The following is an 8,296-nucleotide window of genomic DNA, read 5'->3' on the forward strand; positions in this document are numbered from 1 at the left end:
CAGACCAAGAAAATAATGTGCCTCACCAAAGTCCTTGATTTTGAAACTATCATCAAAAAACTGTTTCAAGGAGAAAATTTCAGAGGAATCATTGCCAACGAGTAAAATATCATCCACATACACAACATATAGTGATAAAAGTCCCAGCAGATTTGGTAAATAGAGAAAAATCATTCGGGCTGGAAATGAAACCTTTGGACTGTAAAACTTGTGACAGTTTAGCATACCATTGACGAGAAGCTTGTTTCAATCCATAAAGGGTTTTTAAGCTTGCAGACAAGATTACCAGAAGAATCAACAGAATTCGAAACTTGTAAACCTTGGGGAATCTTTATGTACACTTTCTCCAAAAGATCCTCATGGAGAAAAGCATTATTAACATCAAGCTGAAACACTTTCCAGTTTTTCTTAACAGCCACAGCAAGAACGCATTTAATGGTAGACATTTTTACTACGGAAGAGAAGGACTCATTGTAATCAACTCCTTCAAGTTGATTATCCCCACGAATGACCAATCTAGCTTTATCTCTTAACGGACCCATCAGCTCTTTGTTTAATCTTATAAACCCATTTAGAAGGTATTGCCCATTTACCCAGAGGCAAAGGGACAGCGTCCCAAGTCTGATTAGCTTCTAAAGTATTAAATTCCTACAACATAGCATGCTGGCGGGTAGGGTGACCAGCAGCCTGTTGATAATATTATGGCCTAAGCAAGCCAGTTTCACCAGAATAACGAGGCTTGGAACTAGAAACAGAGGAACAAATGTAGTCTTGAATGTATGCAGGTGTGGAAATAGTCCTAGAAGATTTTCGAGGCTGAGGTGGAGCTGATGAAACTGGAGAAGATGAGGGAACAACAAGAATTGAATCATAAATAGGAAAAGGAGGGGAAGAAGGAAATAGGGGAACAGATGGGGAAGAAGCATAAGGGAAAATTGACTCATGAAAGAGGACATCCCTCGATAAAAATACCTTGTGAGAGGAAATAGACAATAATTTATAGCCCTTCTTTCCAACACAGTAACCAAGGAATACAGAAGGAACGGACCTTGACTTAAATTTGTCTTTTTGAGGGAAAAGAACAGTGCCATAGCATAAACAGCCAAACGCCTTGAGATGAGAATAAGAGGGAAGGGTACCATGGAGCAGTTCAAATGGAGTTTTGTTGTGCAAAAGAAGAGAAGGAAACCTGTTATGAGGAAAGTAGCAGTGAGGACACATTCTCCCAAATACTTGACTAGGAGTTTGGATTGAAAGAGAAGAGCCCTGGAGGTTTCTAACAAAAGTTTATGCTTTCTCTCCACTACCCTATTTTGTTGTGGAGTATGGGGACATGAATTTTGATGAAAAATACCATGGACAGAGAAAAATTGGATGGCTTCACTACTGGAACCTAGTTCAAATGCATTATCTGATCTAATTGTCTGAATATTCACCTTAAACAGATTTTGAATAAAAAAAAGAAAAACTTAATCATACTAAAAGCATTGGATTTAGTGGCCAACAAGTGAGTCTATGTATATCTTGTGTAGTCATCTATAATAGTTAGAAAATAATTGAAGCCATTGTATGTGTGGGTATGATAAGGGCCCCAAAGATTAAGATGTACCAGTTGAAAAGGTTTGGTGGAATGAATATCACTTTTAGGAAATGGTAACCTCTGTTATCTTGCCATAGGACATACAGAACAATGAAATATTTGCTTGGCGGGTAAAACAGATTTAAGAAAAGGAATGACTTTTATTTTAGCAAATGACATATGTCCTAACCTTTGATGCCAAGCCAAATCAGGACTGACAGGATTAGTTAAAGAAACAAAAAAAAACTCATCAGAACAAGAAGTAATAGAACTGAGCTCATTAGTAGGAACAAAAGTACTATATACATTGTTATCACAAAGTTCTGTAGAAACAGAAAAAGAAAAATCTGTAGCTGCATTTGAAATCATAGAAGAATCAGTGCTTGAACCAGAGACATTTGATACAGTAAGCTACGAAAGAGTAGTTTGTGATGGATGGAAGCCATTCAGCTGAAGCACATAAAGTCCATTAGAGAGTCTACCAACTTCCAGTGGCCTCTTCAGTGAATGGCCTTGTAGAACACAAGAAGTAGAACTAAAATATGTTGTGCAATTAAATTGAAGAAGAAGTTTATGAAGAGATATAAGATTATATTGAAAACTTGAAACTAATAAGACATGATGCAAAGTTAGATCAGAACACAAAGGAAAAGAACCGGTACATGTGACTTTAACTCTATAGCCATTGGGGAGAGAGATTAAGTAAGGTGTAAGAAGGGGTTTGATATTGATTAAAAGATGTTTGTGAGGAGTCATGTGGTTGGTGGCTCCGGAATTTAAGATCCAAGGATTGTCATATATCTGAAAAAGGTGACATGCAAAGAAATAACAAATATTAAATGCAGAAAGACTAGTCACACCTGCAAAAGTAGCAGAGGCACACATTCCAAAATCATGCAACCTATTCTACTGCATCATAGTGAGAAAATTATCATGTTTCTCTTTACTGAATCCATGAATATCATCAGAGGGACGAATAGATGAAGTAAAGGGTTGTAGTTGTGAATGAGCAGGATCTGATGCAACAAAAAAATTAGTAGGTTGAGCATAAACAACAGTTTTCTTATCCCTTGTGAACTGATACTCAAGAGGATACCCAAATATCTTGTGACATTTGTGTACAGAGTGGCCGGCTTTCTTGCAATATTTGCAAAATAGTCTTGAAGCAACATGGAATATACACTATCTAAGTCTGAAAAAGGTTTAATCATCATAATATTTCTCCTAATTCCAGCATAGGAGTCATTTAAACTGGCTAAGAACTGGTGAACTCTCTGTTCTCCCTCTAGCCTAGCCCATGCCTCCTTACAACTACAAGTACACGGAGGATGAGTGATATAAATGGTTAGCTCATCCAATAACTTTTTAAGACGATTGAAATATGTCGCTATTCTAGAGGAACCTTGAGATATAGAGGAGATATCTTTCCTAAGTTGGAACACCTTGGTTCCACTAGGTTGACCATAACGTTTTTCAATCTCGTGCCAAATTTGTTCAGTAATTTCAGTGTGAATAACAGTTTCAGCAATCTCTTTATCAAGACTATTGAGAATCCATGCAATTACCATGTCATTATATATAATCCAGGCATCATATAAAGCATCAGTAACAGGTGGTTTACGGTGTTTACCATCTATGAACCCTAATTTCCATTTAGCAGATAAGGAAATATGCATCCCTCTTCTCCAACTACCATATCCAGACCCATTGAATAGTGTGGCAACCAAAATCATACTAGGATAGTCAGAGGGATGGAGATAATAAGGGTGAGTGGGAGTTTATTGTCCACTCGAACCAGTTGTACCACTCGAAGACATTTTTACAAATATCACCAAAATCACAAAGAATAGGAATCGTTACCATCCTCCTTCATAACTCGAAGAAGTAAGAGCCTTGCACAACAACAAATAAAGAAAATTGTCACCTCGTCACCATCAAAGACTCGAAACCATCACCAGGGGAGTAAACGTGAAAATCACCAAAAAAACACCTCGAAGCCATAACTAACTACAGAAAATGCTGAATCAAAGTACACCAAGCGGAAAACCACCTCAGAATACCAAAATCGCGAAGAAAGAAATCAGCTTGTTCTGCAAAATCTCTATGAAAATCTTCAAGGGTAATTTCAGTCGAAAGAAAAGAAGCAGAACTACTAGAACCTGGCTTTGATACCATGTAAACTTGCAATAACGCAAAATTGTAACCAAATATGCAATGAGAAAAACCCTAAAGAACTGGAGAGGAAAAATAAGAGAAAGCAATCTGCATTTTTTATATTAAGAAAAGAAAATGGACAATCCTCTTCTTGTTCTCAACTGTATCATATATATATAGTACCGGCCCAACTATACAAAGGCCCAATTAAGAATATGAAAAACTAAAAACTAAGTGGGTTACTGTACAGGCCCATTCCTAACAACCAAGGGCACCTCTGATGACAGGCGAACAACACGGCCAGATATTGCACATGCTTAACAAGATCCCTCACAAACCAACATGATGGATAAGTTGGAAGTTATAGCTAAAACTCCTGCAACTAGAATAGATAATTTGAAATGGATAATTGATAGTGGTACAACTAACCGCATGGCTTCAAGTTTAGATGTTTTGCATGATGTGAAAACTATTAAACCAGATCATAGCAGGAAAGTTCATTTGCCTAACGGAGGTGTAACATTAGTAACTCATACTGGATGATGTAAAATCACAGACACGGGAGAATTACATGAAGTTCTGTTTGTGCCAGAATTTCAGTATAACCTTTTATCTATATCAAAGGTTACCAGAGAACTCTATTGTTTTGTGTCATTTTATCCTGGATTTTATTTATTTCAGGACCTTTCCAATGGGAAACTGAAGGGGATTCGTAAAAAGGATGATGGTTTATACCTTCTAGTTCTAAAAGGATCTTCTAAACCTGATTGGACTGCTGCTGACAATACTAAAGTGTTCAATGCACATGGCGATAAAGATTATATAATGTTGTGGCATAGAAGACTAGCACATTCATCAATAGGAATAATAAATGACTTGCTTGGTTGTGCTCTTGATGATTGTAAATCAGCTCTAAGCAGCTGTGAGATTTGTCAACTAGCTAGACATACTCGACTTCTATTTCCTAGTAGTAATAGTAGATCCAGTAAGGTGTTTAAATTTTTACATTTGTATGTATGGGGGTCTTACAGTACACAAACATTTGATGAAAATAAATTTTTTCTCACTATTGTTGATGATTTCTCAAGGATCACTTGGATTTTCTTGTTAAAATTCAAAGGTGATGTGTTGTTAACCCTTAAGCAGTTTTTAAAAATGGTTCATCTTTAGTTTAATGCCACAATTAAAGTTATTAAGACAAACAATGGAGGGGAATTCATAGGTAATCATATACAGAATTTAGTTAAAGAGATAGGAATCATTCACTACAGAATATGTGCACATACCCCTCAGCAAAATAGTGTTGCTGAGAGAAAACACATACACATACTTGAGGTAGCAAGAGCTCTTAGGGTTCTAAGGTCACATACCACTCAAATTTTGGGGACATTGTGTCCTTACAACAACTTATATCATTAACAGATTGCCATCTCATGTTCTTTAGGGCAAATCTCCTTATGAGGTGTTCTTTGGAAAGAAATCATGTCTCACTCACCTAAGGACACTTGGTTGCTTGTGTTTTGCTAGCATATTGCCTAGAACTGATAAATTTTCACCCCAGGTAATAAAGTCAGTCTTCATGGGTTATTCCAGTGTCCACTAAGGGGTATATTTTGTTTTATCTTGACAATCAGAAATTTTTTGGAAATAGAGACGTGGTGTTTCATGAAAGTCATTTTCCTTGTAAGGGTGGTTCTTCTACTACAGCCACACCTGCCGCTTCCTTTATCTCCCTTGAGCCTTATGCTACTGATGAGTTTCCTACATATGACTCTAGTTCAGATGTTACTCTACCAGTTGATATTCCTACTGAAATTCTTTCTTTTGTACCTGATGTCCATCCTGCTGTTCCAACTCAGCCTCTTTCTCTTAGAAGGTTTACCAGGATAAGCAAACAACCTCTTTGGTTATCAGATTTTGTCTCTAAGCCTTCTGCTAGTAGTGTTCTGTACTCTATTGCAGACAATTTATCCTATGATTATCTTTCAATTCCTTATCAAAAGTACTTAGCAACTTTTTTTGCTATACAAGAACCTATATCTTATAATGAAGCTTTATCAGATGTTAGATGGTTAGAGGCAATGCAGTCTGATTTGAAGGCACTTCTAGATAATCATACTTGGGAATTAGTACCTCTTCCTAAAGGTAAGATCCCGATTGGTTGCAAGTGGGTTTATAAAGTCAAGCTAAAAGAAAATGGTGAGGTAGAACGATTTAAAGGTAGGTTGGTGGCTAAAAGGTATAATCAGAGGGAAGGTCTTGATTTTCATGAGACCTTCTCTCCAGTAGTTAAAATTGCTACTATCAGTACTGTCCTTTCTTTGGCTGCTCAGTATGATTGGCATGTCCATCAGTTAGATATATATAATGCGTTCTTGCATGGTGACTTGCATGATGAAGTATACATACAGTTACCAGAGGGTTTTCCAAGTCAGGGGGAGTCTGGTCTCGTATGCAGACTTGTCAAATCCCTCTATGGACTTAAACAAGCAAGCAGGCAATGGAATTTGAAACTGAGTGAGGCATTGTTGCAATCTAGTTTTGTTCAGAGTAGCTTGGATCACTCATTATTCATTAAGAGACAAAGATCAGACATAGTGGTGATACTTGTTTATTTAGATGACATGTTGGTGACAAGAAGTAACCTGAATCATATCGAACATACCAAAGCATCCCTGCAAAAGGCTTTTAAAATTAAAGATCTTGGTGACTTGAAATTTTTTCTTAGTATGTAATTCAGTAGATCTAAAAAGGGTATTGTGATGAACCAAAGAAAATATGCTTTGGAAATTATCTCAGACTTGGGATTAGGGAGTGCTAATGTAACGTCCCGAAATTTTTTCTTTTTTTTCTCTAGCTAAATTTTGTCCCTAAAGTATCACGCATTGGCTTCTAGAATGATTTCTACTATTTTCCCAGTGGAATTCCTTAGATTTCAACTTTCCATCACGTAGATGATTGAATAAGTTTCCATCGATATAAGATGCATCCAAAACGGCCACTCGGTGAAGAAAGTATAGTTAATTTAAGTCCTAGTCGTAAAACACCGTCATTTCTGTCCTTGGCGCGTCGCGGAGATGGTTCAAATGACGATGGTCAAATACCAGTGAGACTCCGCGATGGTGGCGCATCGCGGAGTGGGCCAAATTCCCATTCATCAATTTTCAGTGAGCCACCGCGATTGTGACGCGTTGTGGTGGCCCATGAAATCGGGCTTTCAGTATATTTTAATACCGGTTTCATTAAGGGTATTTGGGGTATTTTCCAACCCCTTAACACCTTAAACACGGGATTTAATCCCAATTAAACCACAATACACCTACTCTCATCAAAATCTCTCAAGAAACTCCATTAGGGTTTCAAACTAAAAATCCTAATAGCTTAAGATTTAACCGTGGGTTTTAGAAGATAATCGGAGATTTGGAATCCTCGCATCGTAAGCTTCAAGAATCATCCATTAACTTCTGAAATAGAGGTATGTGGGGTTCATCCTAAAAACTACATGGGCTATTAAACTCTAGAACATGATTTAAAGATTATCAAGCATGAATTTTAAAGGGGTTTTAGAACTTATGCTTTAAATTTCGCATTATGGATGTTTTGATAATGATATTGTTTTGGCCTTTAGGCCTTCCCCTTAAATTTATTTACACGTATGTGTATATGTATGATATTGAAGATTTGATTGAGAGCATTATTATTGAAATTCCTCTCTTTGATAATTTAGAGTTTGTGAACTTATTGAGAAGGATTTGAGATGCATATGTAATGTTTTGAAAGTGATCTTCTCAATAATAAATATTTATCATGATTTTGATAATGATGAGAGGGAGTTTCTTGAAATAATTATGTTTCTTGTTTAAAGAGGAAGAATTGCATGTGATTTAAGAATTTGACATGACCACCATATGTTTGTTGAAATGATAAAGAGAGAGGGTCTTTGCATATTTTGACATATGTTTTGAAGTATGATTTCACTTGACTATTGTTTAATAACATAGTGGTCCAAACTTTATGTATTGAAAGAAGAGATGATAATATGCTATAGATGGCTCAGAGATGTGACTTACAAGTCAATAGTATGACAATACCATAAGTATGTATACCATAACAGAGTATGTTTTCAGAGTATGATTTCAGACTACATTTTCAGAGAATGTATGTTTTGAATGAGTTAAAAATGGACCTAAAGAGGGTTAGGTGGTTACCCGAAGAAGGCTTGAGTTCAAGTAACTCTTAGCCTGAAATCATGTTTTGCCGATACGAGTACATTATTTCCCCATGAGGGATTTTTTTTACGCTAGCCTAGTGCCCTGTGGCGTACAGAGCAGAGACTCCGACCCTTGCGGCAAACTTGGGTTGGAGGCTTGGCTGCTGAGTTAATGGTCACACAGTTTAGGTGATTTTATAGAGTCTTTCAAAAATGCCCATGTGATTTCCTACTGTATGATATAGTTATGGATTGTTTTAAACTGCTCTCATATATGTTGATTATAAATGACTATTTTGGATTAGCTCTGTGTACCAGTACATCTGTATTGACCCCCTCCCCCTCCAACCTCC

The sequence above is a fragment of the Capsicum annuum genome, chromosome 8 (genome assembly GCF_002878395.1).
Source record: "Capsicum annuum cultivar UCD-10X-F1 chromosome 8, UCD10Xv1.1, whole genome shotgun sequence".
NCBI lineage: Eukaryota > Viridiplantae > Streptophyta > Magnoliopsida > Solanales > Solanaceae > Capsicum > Capsicum annuum.